At 50.4% G+C, this 21,269-nt stretch overlaps 1 long non-coding RNA gene across 1 annotated transcript; it reads right to left on the bottom strand.

Annotated features, from left to right (window-relative positions):
• LOC115838628 lies at nucleotides 1-20,811 on the bottom strand. The gene is made up of 2 exons (XR_004033686.1): nucleotides 19,137-20,811; nucleotides 1-1,191 (listed from the first exon to the last, which is right to left on the bottom strand). It is a non-coding gene; the product is annotated as an uncharacterized LOC115838628 (long non-coding RNA).
• Nucleotides 20,812-21,269: the final 458 nt, after the last annotated feature.

The following is a 21,269-nucleotide window of genomic DNA, read 5'->3' as shown; positions in this document are numbered from 1 at the left end:
AGAAACAGCAGATGTTTTTATTGTTTAACTCAAACAATAAGCTTATATATTTTGGATACTTTTCTTCAAAAACAAAGGCATATAATTATTCTAACAAAGGCTTCATATGCCCTCTGGAATTCTTTGACAACTTGAGTATAAATAGGGTTTTCATAAAAGGAATCAATACTGAACCAGGTCAGTGTGAAAAACTTAACTTTTGGTATTATGTAGCTAATTCAAGATTGACCTTCTTCGTACTTACTTATCGGTTGGGGGAGGGAAAAACAGGGATCTCCCTTCTTCCCTCCCCGCAATTTAAAATTGATTTTAATATTATAGAAAGGGTCCTAATCTACAAATCAGATATCCTAGGTTCTTGTGTCACCTCTGTCTCCATAGCCAGCTGTGTGATCTGTGATAAGTCACCTTGCCTTTCTGTACCTCGGTTTCTTCACCAGTGAGGTGAAAGAGCTGGGCTGGAATGATCACCAAGATCCCTTCCTAAGACCAAACACAAGGTAAATGCAAACAAATATGCACATTCCCCCCTCCTACCCTACATAGGTGTATAGTGTGTACCCACAAATGTGTGCAGACAGGGAAATAGAAGCTTTTATGCACAGATATTCAGAAGCTAATAGGCACCAAAAAAATACACAAAATAAAGTTTTGGCTTCAAATATATACACATACATCTAAAATACCATCTTCTTGAGATGGGATGAATCATTACAATTCATAGACTGTGATGCCTATATATAAAAAAATAGTATGTGTCATTAAACTACCCAGGTTCTCCTTAAACCAAAATTCTGTCTGCTGGGCTCAGAAGATGTCTAGGTATGCGTGCCACTTACTCTCTCATCATTTTGGATGATAATATTATGGCTGTAAGCTCACTGGAGCAAAGGGTCTAAAGCCCTGGGGCTCCGACTCTACAGATGCAGTCTCTGGGGTCCCATTGCCCTTGTTCAGGCTGCTGTCTCAGCAGTGACACCAGGATGGCTGGTCAGGGGCTGTGGAAGCCCCCAGCAAGGCAGGAGTCCCCTGAATAACTGTGGCCCCTCTCCTGCTGTTCTTTCTCAGCTCACAACTCTGAAATCGGTTGAGAAGCCAACCCAGAGAGATTCCATGAAGCCCGGATTCGACGGAGCTGAAGCTCATTGGCACATTTCTCTCTGGGGAGTGGTGGGGTGGAAGGTATGCAAACTAAAAGAGACAGGAAAAAAAAAGTGCAATGAGCGGAGCTCAATTTGCTGGCTTCCCAAGTCTTCCAGCATTTCTTCTGGCCCATGTGTCACTCACAAACGTGCTTATCAAATTTTATGAAAGTGTCTTCTACACTGGAAAACCTTCACCTTTCTCAAGTACCCAGTGCCCCCTTTTTCACCTGTTTAAGGCTTCCCATTCAGCAGGGCCTGGTCAGGCACCCCCAGTTATCCCTGACCAGGCCTCCTCTGGTCTCCCACTGCCTCAGACATCTACTTGGCCCATGGGTCTCATCCCTTTGTCTAGAATTGTGGCTATTTATGCACGTGTCTGACTTGTCTCCTCTTCTAGACACTGGGCTCTGACCCTTTCGATTTGTACCTGCAGGCCCTAGCCTGCTGCCTCCTGGCTCTTAGGGGTACACTCAGTAAATGTTGATTTAATGACCAGATGGGCTCATTCTTACAAGGTAGCAGATATCTGATTACAGCCTCAAGTGCCATGCCTTCCAGAGAGATGTCCTTTAACTAGGATCAAAGTCTTAAGCTTGAAAGTTCTAGTATTGGAGTTTCTCGTCTCTAAGAGTGAGCATTTGGCGGACATTAGACCCCACAGGAGTGCTGACGTCTAAAACCAAAGAAGTCTCAGCAGTTCCTGCTCAGCCCGCATCACTGTGCTCTTCACAGTCGTCATCTTGACCCTGTAGGCAGCGCCTCCAGGTTCCAGAGGCTTTATGTTTTCGTCCATTTCTGATTCTCACCAAAAACGATCTGGATACATATGCCAGAATTGTTTTGATCATTATATAGATGAAGAGACTGAAAGTCAGAGGAGTCCCAGAGGCAGATTTGGGATGCTTAATACCATGACACTTACACAGCTCAAGCTTCAGGTTCCTTTAGGGCCCCAGTAATGTGTTCACATGGTCAGATATGAAAACATTTGTAGAATAATAGAGTTTAACTACAGTCAATCACGGCTGCTACCCTTTTCCACTCTGGCTTCTCGGTGGGTCTGGTGAACATTTTGGGGGGATCTGACTCTGGCTTGGGATTGGTGGAATGTATTTATATGGTTCACAGGCCATGCATGTACTTCCAGGAACACTCCTACCACCGACTGGGCCACCGCGCTTTGTGACAGGAAGTTGCAGAGCCAGAAGTTCTATCACAGTATAACTGTGGCCTCAGGTGCCTGCACCAGAGGTGTGTGTGTAGCGTAGCAAAGACAAGGTTTGAAATGCATGGAGCCAAAAGCCAGCTTTTGTAAAGCTGTGAGCAGAAGTAACATAAAAACAAATTTTTAACTTAGAAAGCATTTTTGAGGTGTGTCATTTAGTTAATACAAATATTATGTTATCTGTCTGGATTTCATGATGGCATTTGTCAGTTTTTTCAAGATTTGTAACTTGTTGCAATTTCTTTTTATCATTCTAAACTAATAATCACATTTGATTATTAATATATTAATCACATTTGATTATTAATATATTAATCATATTTGTATCTAATTTTGTATTCATAATTTTGTATTCATAATTTTGTATTGTTTTACTTAGAGAGGCCTAAGCTTCCAGCCCTCAATGGTCTAAGCTTCCAGCCCTGCAAAACCTGAATCCGTCCCGGGAACTTTCCCTGGGTTACACTGTGGCTGGGGACCAGGTTCTCTGGATTCTGGTCAGGGCTCCCCCCTTGCCTCAGAGGTCTTAAGTCTGTATGTCAATCACGTATTTGTACAATGCTGTTCACACAGAAGCCCCCTTGCAGAGATTTTCCTCCCCAGAGAAGAGAAAGTCAAGGCCCAGGCCCATGGTGGTGACCTTGACTTAGATGATGATAGTTCTCTTCCTAGGAAGTCTGGCCATTTCACCACAGGCTGGACTTGCCAGTCCATGCGCTGGAGGATCTCAGGATGGGAGACAACTTGGTCCTGCCGTAATGCTTTCCACAGTCTCTCTGCAGGGCAGCATCCCTCCTGTCACTGAGACTGGCCACCAGCGTTGTGGACCGAGACCCTCCTCAAAGTCCAGGAGTTGCTACAATACACTAGCAAGTCCTCCAGCCACTCTGAGCAGGAGAAATGTGCGGTCCAGAAATTCCACCTGCTGGAGGCCAAAGCCACGGCTCCTGGGGTGCCCCAGTGGTGAGCGGGCTGCAATTTGGGACAGTGAGGCTGAACAAAGACATTACCTGGAGACCACGGGGAATGTTGGCCCCTCAGCTACAGAATCTGAGAGGGGCAGTGCCTTAGAGCTCACCTCACCTGGCCCCATCTCATACCCACTGGCTTTCTACACCGACCCAACAGGTGTCAACTCAGTCTCTCAAATGCTGCCGGGGACAAGGGGCTTGCTCCCCACACAGAAGTTTATCTAATTTCATTGTCCACAGCCATGTACACATGCTTTTCTTTATCAAGCCCAAATCTGCCTTAGCTTTCTGGAGTTCAAAGGATATGTCCAATCTCGACCAAATGACAGCTATTCAAATATTCAAGAACTGCTACCCCAGGCCCCCACACCTTCCTTTTGCCAGGCTACATATCTTTTTTCTTTTCTGACATAATTTCTAGGCCTTTCTCTATTCTGGTTTCCCTCTTTGCTTATATTCAACTTTAGCAATATCTCGTCCGGGCATGGTGGCTCACGCCTGTCATCCCAGCACTTCGAGAGGCTGAGGTGGGAGGGTCACTTGAGCCCAGGAATTCAAGACCAGCCTGGACAACATATGGAGGCCCATCTCTACAAAAAAATTTAAAAGTAGCCAGGCACGGTGGTGCATGCCTGTAGTCCCAGCTACTCGGGAGGCTGAGGTGGAGGATCTTCTGAGGCTGGGAGGCTGAGGATGTTAGTGAGCTGTGATTGCACCACTGTACTCCAGACTGGGTGACAGACTCTGTCTCATAAAGGAAAAAACAATCTCTCTTAAAACAGAATAGACTCATGAATCCAGATGAGGTCTGAGCAGCTCCAGTCCAGCAACATCACTCCCTCAGTAGGCAGCTGATCTTCTCTTACTGTTGTCCAATGTTTTGTTGGCTTTCCTGGGCTGACATGCCAGTCACTCTGGACCACTATCCCATGAACTTCTACTGAATTGGCCTCCTCTGCCTGTAATCCTGATGTGGATTATTTGAGAGAAAACATGATCCCACTCATCATTTGGTGAAAGTTGGGAAATGGGGTGTTGCCTGGGTCAAATGGCACTTACTTACACAATGGGTGACTCAGAATGTCATCTAAGGTCCTAGCCCAGGCCCAGTGAGGGTGGCAGAGCTCAGCTAAGAATGCAGCAATAAGGTTCCCATTTCAGGCCACAATGACATTGAAACGTAGCATCTTTACCAAACTTGACCTTACTTTTAATAAATGCAGCAGAAAACAAAAAAAGATCTAATATAGCATTTCACAAGTGTTTCATGAGAAGGTAATAGGTAAGGTGCAAAAACTGATCTATGGTCAAATAGGTTTGGAAAACACTGGAATAATCAAAGGTATATGGGTTTTTGTGGGAGGTATTTTGTTTTTGTTTTTTACTGCAGGCTTTAACACGCTGGTAGGCATCGTCAATCTCCAAGTGGTACAGTATGAGGTTTTTGGGGATCCATTTCCTACTTCTCCCGGTTAAAAACTCTGTTCTTTCACCGTTTCTGGTCCACACCTGGCCTAGAGGAAGTACATTTTGTTGGTTTACTCATTCTTTTGGCAAGTCTGTGCCCAGCCCCTGTGCAAGGAGTTCCCTGATCCCTGAAAAGTTTAGCACAGAGTCCCTGCCCTCAGGAAGCTTGCATTCCAGTGGAGTAGAAGATGTTTAAAGAGCAACACAGGGAAGCCTACATGCTCAGAGTCAGCAGGTCAGAGTGTGAAGGGACCTGGGGAGCATCTCCTGCAAGTGCCTAGGAAACAGTGGCTGGCAGGTGAAGGGCGTCCCAGGTCACATGGCAGAGTCAGAGCTTAGGTCCAGCGCTCCTGACAGCCTGGCCTGTGCTCAGCTAAGTGGTGTTTACCTCCCTCCCAGGCCCTGTTGCCTTCAGTCTCTTGCCCACCTTGTTCACCACTCCATCCTCAGCACCCAAGGCAGGTCTTTGATGACTGTTTGTCGAATGAAGCTATGATGATGTGGCTGGGTTACAGACTGGTTACAGTCTCACTTAGGGCAGGGGTTCGATGAGTCTGTGAAGAGAGCTGCTTAAGCTCAGAGAAAGGAGTGGTCAGTAAAAACCAAGGTAGGATGTGAGTTGGGCTTGAGCAATTGGAAGGATACGCAGAGAGGCAGGGAAAAGGCCTCCCTACAGGGTCTCAGGAAAGTCTGACTCTATGGTGTGTCTCCCCATCTGACACACCCACACTCCCGGCACATGGTAGTTCAGAGCTGTGTCCTCAAAGACTCATCAGTACGAACTCTGAGCTGAACTGGCTGGCTAATTGTTTGTCTGCATCAGCCAAAGTAGCTTCTTCTTTTGGCAAATCATCATCAGAGCCCTGGACTCCTACTAATAACAATGATTATAACTGAGCACTTGCTGTGGGCCCAGCACTATGCTAATTACTCCAGATGCATAATCTCAATACAACCCTATAAGACTGGTATGATTATTATCATCCCCATTTTACAGACAGTGAAACTGAGACATAGAGAAATTAACTAAGTTGTCTGATTCACACAGCGTCAGATGCTCAAGGCAGTCTAATTTCAAAGTCACCATTCTATGCATTGACATTGGTGGTGGTGGTAGTGTTTCTGCTGTTACATTTTTTAAAGTTTGAACATGGAAAATTTCAAGAATATACAAAAGTGGGGAGAATAGTATAATGAATTACTATGCACTCATTTCCCAGATGCTACAACAGTTGACTCATGGCCAGTTTTTTGTTTCACCCATGCTCCCCTCCCATCACCATGAATTTTTCTGAAGCAAATTTCTTGTGTTACATAATTTCATCCACTGATCATTTTGTGTGCATCTCTCAAGGATGAGGCCAAATCCTCTTTCTCAATCACAATACTTTTTGCCTCCTGACTGAGAAGTTCCTTGGCCAGGGGCACCTGCTTCCCCCAAGCCATGCGCCAGATTTCAGGCTAGCCACTTCCCCACACAGTGGGCACAGAGGCAAGAGGCTCAGCGGGTAGCTTGTCCCTAGCTCCTCATCATGCAGCCTGACCAAATAGCATCTCTCTGCCTCCTCAGAGTGACTTTTTATCGCTGAAGCCCCTGCCATCGGTCTAGTTGCTCTGCAGATGGGGAACTTGATGTGGTGGTCTGCCTGGTGGGGCTGTTGACAGAAGGATGAGTCTTTCTTGACCAGGCCTGTCCTAGGCTCCAACCCTGGCCTTGCCCCAAATCCCACTGCCTACTTCAGAATGATTTGAGGGGTGGGAGCTCTCCTCTGCCTGGGAGGAAATGACTCCCCACTCCGCCCAGCCTAAGAGCAAGAAGTAGGGATGAGATGGAGCCAAGAACCTGGAGTCAGAGATTCACTGCACTTCTCATGAGCTGGGAGGACCAAGTCTCACCTTTTTGATCTGTGGAAGTGGGAACAGAACACCGACCCTGCAGCGTGGCTGTGAATGTCTAAGGAGATGGGCAAGTTTTCTCCGCAGAGTTGTTTAGCTGGAGGAGGACACAGTACCTGCCATGGCCAGCAGGTGTCGCCCAAAGACTGAGTATGAGAAATCTTTGGGGGCTCCTCCATGGAGATTATCTTTCAATATTAGATAGAGCTGGACTTGGAAGAAGTGGAAGAAAATTCACCCTGAAGGGTTTCTCCTTTGAAAACTCAGTCTGGTTTTGGCTTCCGGAGTTTTGCAGTTTTCACCCAGGCTAGAGTGTAAAGGCGTGGTCTCGGCTCACTGCAACCTCCGCCTCCCGGGTTCAAATGATTCTCCCGCCTCAGCTTCCTGAGTAGCTGGGACTACAGATGCATGCCACCACACTCAGCTAATTTTTGCATTTTTAGTAGGGATGGGGTTTCACTCTGTAGGCCAGGCTGATCCTGAACTCCTGACCTCGTGATCCACCCGCCTCGGCCTCCCAAAGTGGTGCGATTACAGGCGTGAGCAACCGCGCCCAGCCTGCAGTTTTCAAAGTATGCTCACATGAAGATACCACAGCAAGACAGACATCAACATCCCCATGTTACAGATGAGGAAATTGAGGCTTCAGAAAGCAAGTGACTTGCTAAAAATAATGCAGGCACTAAATGACAGAGCCACTAAGTGACAAAATACAGAATTAGAAGGCCTTCAGACTCTATATTCTGGGCAATCTGCCGACATTCCTATGGGTCAAACCTTTAGGAGGAGTCCTGAGACCGTGACTGGGCTGTCCCTGCCCCTCTGGAAAAGTTATTAGGCGCATGCCTGAAGCCCCTGGCGTGGGACATGCTATCCGATGAGAGCATTTGCCATCTCTGGGTCTCAGTGGCTCCGAAACCACATAGCTACACATGCAGACGGGCACAGGTGAGAGATCCCAGGCTACAGAATCCGGGATCTGTATTTTCTATTTCCCAGTATTTGGATGTAAGAAGCTTAGCATAGGTCTCGGGGCTGGCATTTGGGAAATCCTGGACTAGAAGATAAACTAGAAGGTTTATGTTCTGTAGTTTCATAAATACTATCCGCTTAAGCTTGTCAAAAACACTAATACAGTGTCTGGCACATACTTGACAGTCAACAAAAATTTGCTGAATAATAAATGGCTGAAAAACACGCAATCACCCAGCCCAGCAGAAGCCTTGGTGAACATTGCTTCATCCCTCACCGATTTTACATGTTCGCAGCACTTTGTGGCGTATATATCTCGTTTACACACGTGATCTTGTTCAATCTCTTTAATGAGTTGGATATCACAAACCCCATCTCACAGATGAGAAAACTGAGGCTCCGAGACACTAAAGGACTTCCCCAGGGCTGCCCAGCTGGCCAGTGACGGAGCCCAGCTCACGCCCACGCCTGTCTACCCTGCTCCAGCAGCTCCGCCACTGGTCCGCCCCTGCTTCATATCCTTTCCACCACGAAGCTTGAGAGGAGGAAAAATCCATCCAGAGAGAATGAATCTTCCAGATTGTTGGGAATGTCTCAGATTTGGGAGAGGCGACCTCGGGAGTCTGCCCTGAGACCCCAGGCTCAGGAGAGGTCTTCCCTCGTTTGGTGAAGGGGCTCAGTGCAGACCTCCAGGGTGGGGCGCATCCTGGGAGGCCAGCTGCCCCATCCGCACTCCCGGAAAGTGCAGTGTGGGAAGGGCGGGAGCTGTGGGAAGAGAGGGGAGCCCTCCTCCCCGCTGTGCCTGGCTCCTTGGGCGTGGCTCTGATGGCTGGAGAGGACATCCCACCTCCCTGGCCCACTGCTGGATGTGTCTCTGCGGTCCTCCGCGGAAGGAAGCTCCAGACCTCCGCACTGGGAACCTGGTGTCTGCCTCCCCCTAGTGCCACAGGACGGGATGGTGGCGCCGCAGGCTGCTGTGCAGTGCAACACAGACGGCGGCCACTCAAATTCTCCACTACACAGGTCCTGCCCTTCACCCCAGTCATGTCTCGCAGTGAAGCCGGAGGCTGGGCTCACTCCCTGCCCCAGCCTGTGTCCTTGCCAGCCTCTAAGAACTACTGGAGGGGACCAATGGTGTCCTCCAAAACAGACCTCTGATTCTCAGCTGAGGAGGCTGAATCGCTGCGCAGGGCTCCAGATGCTAGGTCCACCCACGCATCCTCCTGGGTTGCTCTGCTCCTCCCCAGTTCCAGCACAACTAGCAACGCACAACACACACAAACTCACACACATTCACATACACACTCACACACACACTTACACATTCACACTCACATTCACATACACACACATTCACACACTCACACATTCGCACTCATACACACATTCACATACATTCTCACACACATTCTCACACACATTCACACAATTCACATGTTCACATTCACACAATTCACATACATTCACACACATTTACATACACACATTCACACATACACACACATCATACACATTCACATATTCACACACATTCACTCACACATTCACACAATACACATTCACATACACGTTCACTCATTCACACACATTCACATACATTCACACATGCAATTGCACACAATCACACAAGTCACACACATTCACACACTCATATACATGTGCACACACTCAGGCACATGCAGTCTCATCCACTCATCCACACACAATCTCACACACAACACGCACTAACACGCACACACTCACATACATTCATTCTTTATATTTCCCAGTATTTGGATGTAAGACGTTTAGCTCACAAACACATTCACACTCGCAGAACTCACACTCACACACAATCTCACACACAAGTATACACACACACACGCAAAGGAGAAACACACAAGCAAATCAAGAAACTTTTTTCACAAACTATCCCTGCTTTGGGCCTGGTAGCCATAGACCACCCTCCGCTGACTTTGAAGTGGGGACTCCACGGCTGAACTGGCAGAAGGCCCAGGAGACGGGGCGGCCCTAAGGCTGGGTCAGCCAAGTCTAGGCTGTGACCCACGTGGTGCCCGGGAGTGCGTGGGGCTGGGGCCCATGGCTGCGCCAGCCTCTCCCCAGACCTGGCCAGTCTGAGGGTGGACTCAGGGGCCTTTGTCCTCCCTGCACAATTTGTCCTGAGAAGCAAGCATGGGACGGAGCTTCCTTAAACGCGGAAGCATTGAAGGAAGAGGCCGCAGGGCGCAAGAAAAGCCCAGCGTCGCCTTAACACTAAAAAGAGCCTCAGAGGTCATCGACCTCACGCGAAGAACGTCCACAGGGTAGAGATGGCTTCTCTATTTGGGGAAACTGAGTCTCCAGGGGAGCTTGCGCATACTTAGTTCATAATTGGCTAAGCCAGGGCTCAAATCCAGGTCTGCTGATTCCAAAGCTTGTGACCTTAACTGTGAGGCCAAGGAAGAAGGGATCACGCACACCTCTGACTACCCCAGCTGCCTACCCTGACCCCATGACTTCCTTGCTCCTGGGGACATGGAGCAGGGGCAGGGGTGGTCCACCTGGTTGGTAATCAATCACTCATTCATTCCCCTAGTCAACCAGTCATGTGTGCACTCAGTAAACATGTATGGAGGGTGTACTAAGTGCCCAAAGGCGGGGTGAGGCATTGGGATCGGTGGGTGAACTTTGATGCAATCCCTCCCTCATGTAGCCTATAAGCAGCTCGGATGTGAAGGCAAGCTCAGAATTCAGGGGATTCAGGGTGCCCTGGCAGGTGCCCAGGGTGCTAGAGAGAGCAGGTCAGGAACACTGTTGGAACAGTGGAGGCCCAGCCTGGCCCGTCCCCCTCCTGCCCCCTGGGGCAGGTGTCTGCGGCCTCCAGGCTACTCCTGGATGATTTTATTAGCTGTGTTGGGACCATATGGTCCTCAGACATGAGACCTGAAGTAGTATTTACTGGAGAGCAGAGGACACCGGGTTCCTGTGTGGGCTGGGTTTGGCACGCACTCGGTTACTGATTGATAGGCCATTCAGGAAACAAAGACCACAAGAGAATTCAGCATGCTCCTGGGTCGGGGCCAAGCCAGCCTCATCTCCTTTGCTTTGTCAAGTGTGTCTTTTTGTCTGCCTTCATCACTTGCTGGGCGCCTCTGTGTTCACTGCCAGGAGGAAGCCAAGTGTGTAATTGTAGGGGCTGTGGGGGTGTACCCAGCTTTTCTCTAAGAACAGCTATCCAAGGGGCGGGAGGGAACAAGGGGGTCAGCCACAGCTCTCCCATTACCCCTTCCCCTGAAAAGTCACAGCTCCTTGACGTGTGAGCTGAAGCTTGGGACTTTTGTCTTGTGTATGTTTTTTCCAAAGCCAAGTCCAGAGACAGAATAGGGCCTTCCCAAGGTCACACAGCAGGCCAAGGGCAGAGCTGGCAGTAAAGCCAATTTTCCACCTTCCACAGTGTGGTCTGCGCCGAGCTGCAGGCAGGGCTTCCGGGGCCACAAATTGCTTCCCCAGCTCAGAACGTTCCCCTCTTCTCCCCTCCCTGCTGCCCTGCTCACCAGGGGGAATTCCTCTCAGTGACACCAAAGAAGCCCTTTGGGGAAATGACAGCGAGCATTTCTTGAAAAGGGAACCAAGTTTAGACATCTAGAGACAGTAGCAGCTGTCAGGCCTCTGAGCCCAAGCTAAGCCATCATATCCCCTGTGACCTGCACGTACACATCCAGATGGCCGGTTCCTGCCTTAACTGATGACATTCCACCACAAAAGATGTGAAAATGGCCGGTCCTTGCCTTAAGTGATGACATTACCTTGTAGAAGTCCTTTTCCTGGCTTATCCTGGCTCAAAAAGCACCCCCACTGAGCACCTTTCGACCCCCACTCCTGCCCACCAGAGAACAAACCCCCTTTGACTGTAATTTTCCTTTACCTACCCAAATCCTATAAAACGGCCCCACCCTTATCTCCCTTCACTGACTCTCTTTTCGGACTCAGCCCATCTGCACCCAGGTGAAATAAACAGCCATGTTGCTCACACAAAGCCTGTTTGGTGGTCTCTTCACACGGACGCACATGAAATTTGGTGCCGTGACTCGGATCGGGGGACCTCCCTTGGGAGGTCAATCCCCTGTCCTCCTGTTCTTTGCTCCGTGAGAAAGATCCACCTATGACCTCAGATTCCTCAGACCGACCAGCCCAAGAAACATCTCACCAATTTCAAATCCAGTAAGTGGCCTCTTTTTACTCTCTTCTCCAACCTCCCTCACTATCCCTCAACTTCTTTCTCTTTCAATCTTGGTGCCACACTTCAATCTCTCCCTTCTTTTAATTTCAGTTCCTTTCATTTTCTGGTAGAGACAAAGGAGACACGTTTTATCCGTGGACCCAAAACTCCAGCGCCGGTCATGGGCTGGGAAGGCAGCCTTCCCTTGGTGTTTCATCATTGCAGGGACGCCTCTCCGATTATTCACCCAGGTTTCAGAGGTGTCAGACCATGCACGGACGCCTGCCTTGGTCCTTCACCCTTAGCAGCAAGTCCCGCTTTTGTGGCGAAGGGGCAAGTATCCCAAACCTTTCTCTGCATGTCTCTACCCCTTCTCCGCCTTTCTGGGGGGCAAGAAACCCCCAACCCCTTCTCCTTCACCCTGAGTGGCAAGTCCCGCTTTTCTAGAGGAGGGGCAAGTACCCCAACCTCATTTCTCTGCGCCCAATCCCTTATTTCCGTGCCCCAACCTCTTATATCTCTGTGCCCCAATCCCTTGTTTCCACACCCCAACCTCTTACCTCTGTGCCCCAATCCCTTATTTCTGCACCCCAACCTCTTATCTCTGCACCCCAACCCCTTATATCTGTGCCCCAACCCCTTTCCCGCTTTTCTGGAAGGTAAGAACCCCCGAACCCTCTTCCCTCCATGTCTCTACTGTCTTTTCTCTAGGCTTGCTTCCTTCACTATGGGCAACCTTCAACCCTCCATTCCCCCTTCTTCTCCCTTGGCCTGTGTTCTCAAAAACTTAAAACCTCTTCAACTCACACCTGACCTAAAACCTAAATGCCTTATTTTCTTCTGCAATGCCACTTGACCCCAATACAAACTCAACAGTAGTTCCAAAGAGCCAGAAAATGGCACTTTCAATTTTTCCATCCTGCAAGATCTAAATAATTATTGTCGTAAAATGGGCAAACAGTCTGAGGTGCCTGATGTCCAGGCATTCTTTTACACATTGGTCCCTTCCTAGTCTCTGTGCCCAAAGCAACTCGTCCCAAATCCTCCTCCTTTCCCTCCAGCCTGTCCCCTCAGTCCCAACCCCAAGGGTCACTGAATCTTTCTAATCCTCCTTTTCTACAGACCCATCTAACCTCTCCCCTCCTCCCCAGGCTGCTCCTCGCCAGGCCGAGCTAGGTCCCAATTCTTCCTCAGCCTCCCCTCCTCACACCGGGTCCGGCTTACAGTTTCATTCCGTGACTAGCCCTCCCCCACCTGCCCAGCAATTTACTCTTAAAAAGGTGGCTGGAGCTAAAGGCATAGTCAAGGTTAATGCTCCTTTTTCTTTATCCCAAATCAGATAGCGTTTAGGCTCTTTGTCATCAAATATAAAAATCCAGCCCAGTTCATGACTCGTTTGGCAGGAACCCTGAGACACTTTACAGCCCTAGACCCTAATAGGTCAAAAGGCCATCTTATTCTCAAAATACATTTTATTACCCAATCTGCTCCCAACATTAAATAAAACTCCAAAAATTAAATTCCGGCCCCCAAACCCCACAACAGGATTTAATTAACCTCCCCTTCAAGGTGTACAATAACAGAAAAAAGTTGCAATTCCTTGCCTCCACTGTGAGACAAACCCCAGCCACATCTCCAGCACACAAGAACTTCCAAACGCCTCAACCGCAGCGGCCAGGCGTTCCTCCAGAACCTCCTCCCCCAGGAGCTTGCTACAAGTGCCAGAAATCTGACCACCAGGCCAAGGAATGCCTGCAGCCCAGGATTCCTCCTAAGCCATGTCCCATCTGTGCGGGACCCCACTGGAAATCGGACTGTTCAACTCACCTGGCAGCCACTCCCAGAGCCCCTGGAACTCTGGTCCAAGGCTCTCTGACTGACTCCTTCTCAGCTTAGCGGCTGAAGACTGCCGCTGCCCGATCGCCTCGGAAGCCCCGTAGACCATCACGGACGCCGAGCTTCGGGTAACTCTCACAGTGGAAGGTAAGTCCGTCCCCTTAGTCAATACGGAGGCTACCCACTCCGCATTACCCTCTTTTCAAGGGCCCGTTTCCCTTGCCTCCATAACTGTTGTGGGTAGTGACAGCCAGGCTTCTAAACCCCTGAAAACTCCCCGACTCTGGTGCCAACTTGGACAACACTCTTTTATGCACTCTTTTTTAGTTGTCCCCACCTGCCCAGTTCCCTTATTAGGCCGAGATATTTTAACCAAATTATCTGCTTCCTTGACTATTCCTGGACTACAGCTGCATCTCATTGCCACCTTTCTCCCCAACCCAAAGCCTTCTTCGTGTCTTCCTCTCGTATCCCCCCACCTTAACCCATAAGTATGGGACATCTCTACTCCTTCCCTTGCAACCGATCACATGCCTGTTACCATCCCATTAAAGCCTCATCACCCTTACCCCTGCTCAACGCCAATATCCCATCCCACAGCACACTTTAAAAGGATTAAAGCCTGTTATCACTCACCTGCTACAGCACGGGCTTCTAAAACCTGTAACTCTCATTACAATTCCCCCATTTTACCTGTCCAAAAACCCGACAAGTCTTACAGATTAGTTCAGGATCTGCACCTTATCACCCAAATTGTTTTGCCTATCCATCCTGTGGTGCTCAACCCGTACACTCTTTTGTCCTCAATACCTTCCTCCACAACTCACTATTCCGTTCTCGATCTTAAAGATGCTTTTTTCACTATTCCCCTGCACCCCTCGTCCCAGCCTCTCTTTGCTTTCACTTAGACTGACCCTGACACCCATTAAGCTCAGCAAATTACCTGGGCTGTACTGCAGCTGCAAGGTTTCACAGGCAGCTCCCATTACTTCAGTCAAGCCCAAATTTCATCCTCATCTGTTACCTAGCTCAGCATAATTATCATAAAAACACACGTGCTCTCCCTGCTGATCGTGTCCAATTAATCTCCCAAACCTCAATCCCTTACAAAACAACAACTCCTTTCCTTCCTAGGCATGGTTAGTGCAGTCAGAATTCTTACACAAGAAGCCAGGACCGCACCCTGTAGCCTTTTTGTCCAAACAACTTGACCTTACTGTTTTAGCCTAGCCCTCATGTCTGCGTGCAGCAGCTGCCGCTGCTTTAATACTTTTAGAGGCCCTCAAAATCACAAACTATGCTCAACTCACTCTCTACAGCTCTCATAATTTCCAAAATTATTTTCTTACTCATACCTGATGCATATACTTTCTGCTCCCCGGCTGCTTCAGCTGTACGCACTCTTTGTTAAGTCTCCACAATTACCATTGTTCCTGCCCCGGACTTCAATCCGGCCTCCCACATTATTCCAGATACCACACCTGACCCTCATGACTGCACCTCTCTGATCCACCTGACGTTCACCCCATTTCCCCACATTTCCTTCTTCCCTGTTTCTCACCCTGATCACACTTAGTTTATTGATGGCAGTTCCACCAGGCCTAATCGCCACACACCAGCAAAGGCAGGCTATGCTATAGTACAAGCCACTAGCCCGCCTCTTAGAACCTCTCATTTCCTTTCCATCGTGGAAATCTGTCCTCAAGGAAATAACTTCTCAGTGTTCCATCTGCTATTCTACTACTCCTCGTGGATTATTCAGGCCCCCTCCTTTCCCTACACATCAAGCTCAAGGATTTGCCCCCACCCAGGACTGGCAAATTAGCTTTACTCAACATGCCCCGAGTAAGATAACTAAAATATCTCTTAGTCCAGGTAGACACTTTCGCTGGATAAGTAGAGTCCTTTCCTACAGGGTCTGAGAAGCCCACCGCAGTCATTTCTTCCCTTCTGTCAGACATAATTCTTCAGTTTAGCCTTGTCATTCCCTTCTGTCGGACATAATTCCTCAGTTTAGCCTTCCCACCTCTATACAGTCTGATAACAGACCAGCCTTTATTAGTCAAATCAGCCAAGCATTTTTTCAGGCTCTTAGTATTCAGTGACAGACTAATGGCCTATTAAAAACACACCTCACCAAGCTCAGCCACCAACTTAAAAAGGACTGGACAATACTTTTACCACTTTCGCTTCTCAGAATTCAGGCCTGTCCTCGGAATGCTACAAGATACAGCCCATTTAAGCTCCTGCATAGACACTCCTTTTTATTAGGCCCCAGTCTCATTCCAGACACCAGACCAACTTAGACTGTGCCCCCAAAAACTTGTCATCCCTACTATCTTCTGTATAGTCATACTCCTATTCACCGTTCTCAACTACTCATACATACCCTGCTCTTGTTTACACTGCCAGTTTACACTGTTTCTCCAAGCCATCACAGCTGATATCTCCTGCTGCTATCCCCAAACTGCCACTCTTAACTCTTAAAGTAAATAAATAATCTTTGCTGGCAGGACTATGCTGAACCTCCTTAGGCACTCTCTAATTAGATGTCCTAGGTGCTCCCAATTCTTATTCCTTTAATACCTGTTTTTCTCCTTCTCTTATTCCGTTTAGTTTTTTCGATTCATACAAAACTGTATCCAGGCCATCACCAATCATTCTAAATGACAAATATCTCTTCTAACAACCCCACAATATCACCCCTTACCACGAAATCTTCCTTCAGCTTAATCGCTCCCACTTTAGGTTCCCACGCTGCCCCTAATCCCGCTCGAAGCAGCCCTGAGAAACATCGCCCATTATGTCTCCATACCATCCCCCAAAATTTTCGCCGTCCCAACACTTTACCACTATTTCGTTTTATTTTTCTTATTAATATAAGAAGACAGGAATGTCAGGCCTCTGAGCCCAAGCTAAGCCATCATATCCCCTGTGACCTGCATGTACACATCCAGATGGCCGGTTCCTGCCTTAACTGATGACATTCCACCACAAAAGAAGTGTAAATGGCCGGTCCTTGCCTTAAGTGATGACATTACCTTGTGAAAGTCCTTCTCCTGGCTCATCCTGGTTCAAAAAGCTCCCCCACTGAGCATCTTGCGACCCCCACTCCTGCCCACCAGAGAACAAACCCCCTTTGACTGTAATTTTCCTTTACCTACCCAAATCCTATAAAACGGCCCCACCCTTATCTCCCTTTGCTGACTCTCTTTTTGGACTCAGCCCGCCTGCACCCAGGTGATTAAAAGCTTTATTGCTCACACAAAGCCTGTTTGGTGGTCTTTTTACATGGACGCGCATGAAAACAGCTGCGGTGACTGGCGGCCTCCTGGGGCTGAGGAACTTCGGGGTGTCACTCAGGGTGACAGCAGGTAGCCCAGCAAGCCCATAGGAGCAGGACAGGCCAGGCTGGGCCTCCACTGTTCCAGGAGTGTTCCTGACCTGGTCTCACCTGCACCCTGTGAAGGGAAGCTCAGAAATCAGGGAGACTCAGGGTCCCCTGGCAGGTGCTTTGCCCTGGTCTCCCGCCCTGCCAGGGGACCCTGAATCTCCCTAAATTCTGAGCTTCCCTTCACATCTGAGGCCCCACTGCCTACAAACTGAAAATGAAATCTGCCAAAACAGGGCTTGGGGAGCCGCCACTCCTGAACATAGCTGGTCCCAGTCCCTTCTAGGCATGAGGTCCCTCCACACCTGGGGGAGACCCTCCCCCGATCTCCCAATGCCACCTTCTTTTCCCCTCCAGTGTCAAGTTGAAGCTCTGGGAATGAACGTTCGAAGTTCTAAACAGGATTTCTTCCCAAGTCCTCAGTCACTCAATGGCAAACTATGAAGTGTCCCCAGCCTATGAGGCTCCTGCAGCCAGAGCTGGGAGGAGGCACTGAGTCTGAGCCCCGGCTTTCTTCCAAAGCTAGGACACTCGGGCCCCTCCGTGGCTCCTCTCCCAGTGCAGCCCTGGGCTCGGCACTGCCCTCGCAATGTCCCGGAAGGAGGCCGCTGTGGCCCTGGCTCCGAGGCCCAGGCCCAATCCATCTTCCCAGCCAGTGACTAGCTCTGACAACAGGGCCGAGCTGCTATGGCATTTGCCTCTGATCTCCGCTGGCCAGGCATTTGTCAGGCAGCCTGCGAGAAATGAAGAATGGGCGCTTGGTGAGGCACAGATTACCCGCCCCAGAGGCCCCTGCTGAATTGCAGTTCAGAGCTCAGCTGCCTGGGGCCACGGATCAACAGGGAGGCGACTAATCTCCTCCGAAGCAGCCCTGCCGAGCAGAGCGGAGGGAGTGTTGAAGCCTGGAGAGTCTGGGAGGAGACTCTACACCACCCCCTGCCCTGGGCCTTTCTTCAGCACAACACCCCTCACTCCCTCCACTCCCACCCCTGTCTGTCCAGGGGGCCCACTTCCTTCACTAGAGGCAGTGCCAGTGGAGACGCTCAGTTCTTTGGGGCACCCCTTCCTTGCTCCTGTACAACAGAGAGTTCAGAATTGCTGGTGCGGGGTGGAGATTTCTCCTGATGTCCCAAAGCATTTAGAAAAACGAGGCCCATGCCAGGGGCATCCTCACCCTGGACAGGAGATCGGCCTGTAGGAGCTAGAGATTGGCCTGTCTGAGGCTCTTCTTCCTCTGATGGAGAAGTCCGGGCCACCCAGCCAGGGAGTGCCTGCCAGAACCCAGCAGAAGCCCTCCTGCCCCCATGCCCACATGGCTCTTTCTCTGGAGCTGTGCAGAGGCTGGATGGGTTTGGATGGTGGACACTTTAGCAAGGGATAGGGGTGGGACTAGCTGCTGGCTCACAGGCTAATTCTCCTGGCCCTCTCTGGGCTTCCTACCCAGCTCTTCCTGTTCATGGGTGCTGTGAGGAAGGCCAGGACTCAGCGGATTTAGCAGAGACCCTGCAACCCCATTGCCCAAGGCCAGCACCTCTGGGCCTGGGGGCTCTGGAAGTGCTCTCCCAGGGCTGGCAGGGCAGAGCTACCTGCCCTCTCCCCAGACGGTGAAACAAGTCCAGTTTCCCTTGGGCCCTCACCTGCTCCGCTTGAGTTCCCCTCACCCTCACCTGGCCACGCCCACCTACTAAGCCGTGACTGTCACCTTTTGCTCCACTTCGAGTTCGCCTGGGGAGGCTGAACAACCACCGATGCCCCATCAGTTGAATCAGACTCACTGCAGCTGGGGTTGAGAAGAGCTACTCAGGCAAAGCCTCTTTCCCCTCCCACCCCACAAACGTCCCTGCTTGACTTCTCTGTCCCTCCCCATGTCCTACTGTCGTTGATTTACTCAGACTACAGGGTTAGAGACGTCGCCGTTCCCCACGCGTTGGGGAAGATGTGTAGATCACGTGGGGTCTCTGCCTCTGGGAAGGAATGAGCACTTAAGTAAGACCCCACAGCCAAGAATTACCCCAGAGTGGGGCAAGTGCTGTACCTGGGGGGTGAACAAGCGGAATGAGAAGAGCTGAGGGCTTTCCTAGGAAATCAAGGCACCGGGCGGACCATTCAGGAGCCAGGAGCCCCTCCTCCCGGCAAAGGCCCTTGGAAAGACTGAGTTGAAAACACGCGTTTGGAGGGGATTCGGCGCAAGCCACATGCTCCCTCTGGTGGTCAGAAAGGGAATTGCGCCCTCAGACGGAGGCTGTCGTGGTCGGAGTTGTGTGATTAAGAGTAATTCACCCAATCATTTCCCAGGCTTGGTAGATCTTTGTGACTCAATGCAGGTCTGAATTGTGGAAAATCCCAAAGTGAAGTGAAAGTTCAGTAACTGCCAGCCCATGTGACCTTTCTGGAGAGAGAAGGGAAATGTTCACAAGAGTCCTGGCTAGGAAGCAGGTCCCAGGCCTCTGAATGCCACCTGGGGCCATGGGGCTCCTTAAGCCTCTGCCTGCAGAGGCCACCCCCCAAACCTCATATTCAACCGGGCTGGGGGAATCTGGGTACGTGGTGGTTTGAAAAGCCCCTCAGGTTCAGACCTGATAAAGCCTTACATTTCACAAGGAGGGAGGCCTTGAGGCAGGGTCAGCGAAGGGAAGTGACTCATCCAGAGCAGGTGGAATTTCCCTCTGAGGGTGGCAGGCTGGATTGTCCTCTGTATGGAACATTCTAGAACATTCTAGAAACGTGATTCTTCTCCAGTGCTCTTCTCCTGGGGTGGGCCACAGGTCTGAATACCCCCTTTTCCTGTTTGCCTTGCTGCTGCGTCCAAGAGGCTTTGGAAGCCTCCCTCCTCCTGAAAACCCCCCTGGCTGGACCTGCTCCATTCGTGTTCATTTCTCCCACCCTCGAGGGAGAGCTCAAGTGTGTGCCTCTATCTCCTGCAAAGAAAAACTGAATTCCGTTTAAGGGTTTGGCCTACACCAATGAGTCCACCTTTGGAGTGGGGTGTCACAAGGACTTGGTGCTGAGTTGTAAGTCACCTGGCCTTCCCCTGCCTGGCTCCTGGTCTCCTCTGGAGTTTCTCCCCCCAACCCCAGGCCTTCTCTGTTTCCCCTTCACTCTCCAAACCCACAGGCAGTCAGTGGGGAGTCCACCTCCCTGCCCCACCAACCGCTTCCTGTCCTTTGGATGTTCGTGTGGTGGGAAGAGCTCTGGAAGGGGAGCCAGAGACCTAATTTTACCTGTGGCTCTGACTCAGGCTGGCCATGTCACTCTGGACAAGCCACGGCCTCTCTTAGAGCCTCATTTTCCCCTTCTGTAAATTGAAGATGGTCTGTTTTGCTCTCTAAGGACCCTTCCCTGCTCAAGCCTTCTGTGTTTCTAGGAGAGTTGGTGGTTATCAGGGACTGGGGGCAGTGGATTAAGACAAAGAGCTTAATTCCCAAGTGGAGCGGGGTCTATCCTGCCTCTGGCCCCCAAACACCCCCTGTTCATTTCCTGCTCCTGTAGCTTGGTTCCCCTGCCAGTTCTCCCCTCCCCTCTCTCAAAAGCTTGCAGGCCCAGATGAGGAAGCCAGACGCTAGGTGGTGCCAGAATCCCACAATCCCTCCAGGCTTAGAGGCCTCTGAGTGAAGGGAGGGAGAGGAAAGGTGGGCTCCTTCCTGAGTGCAGAAGCTCCCAGAGGCCTCCCTGCATGGCCACGGCCTTGGACTCACAGAAAGGGGACATGGGCATTAGGAGTCGGGCACATTAGGAGTCTGCACTGGGTGGAGCGACTGGCAGCATCTCAGGCTGAGGCTGCCCTGGGTGGGTCCCGGCCTGCATGGACGGGCTGGAGCAAGTGTGACAGTGGTCTCACTCTCACCATCTGTTCCCTGGCCCCAGGCCCTGGAATTAGCCAAGCTTCCAAATAGGTGGCCCCAAGAGTGGAAAGAGGTGGCCCGAGCTTAGTACCAGGAGGGGGCTGGGAAGAGGGCTGGCTCCTTCAGGACACGTGCAGAGGCCCAGCACCAGGCCCCCCAGACCCACCCACCCTGGCCCAGGGGTGTATATGTGGAAAATGGCAGAGCACAGGAATGTGACCACACACAGGCCCATCTTGGTAGCCTGGGGCCTCTCCGCAGCAACTCCTAGGCAGGGTCGCTTCCAGGAACCCAACAGTGGCGCCTGGGGCAGAGGCCTCATGGGT

This window comes from Nomascus leucogenys, chromosome 15 (genome assembly GCF_006542625.1).
Source record: "Nomascus leucogenys isolate Asia chromosome 15, Asia_NLE_v1, whole genome shotgun sequence".
Classification (NCBI taxonomy): Eukaryota; Metazoa; Chordata; class Mammalia; order Primates; family Hylobatidae; genus Nomascus; species Nomascus leucogenys.
Note: the sequence above shows the minus strand (reverse complement) of the source record. Positions and strands in the feature narration are given on the sequence as shown.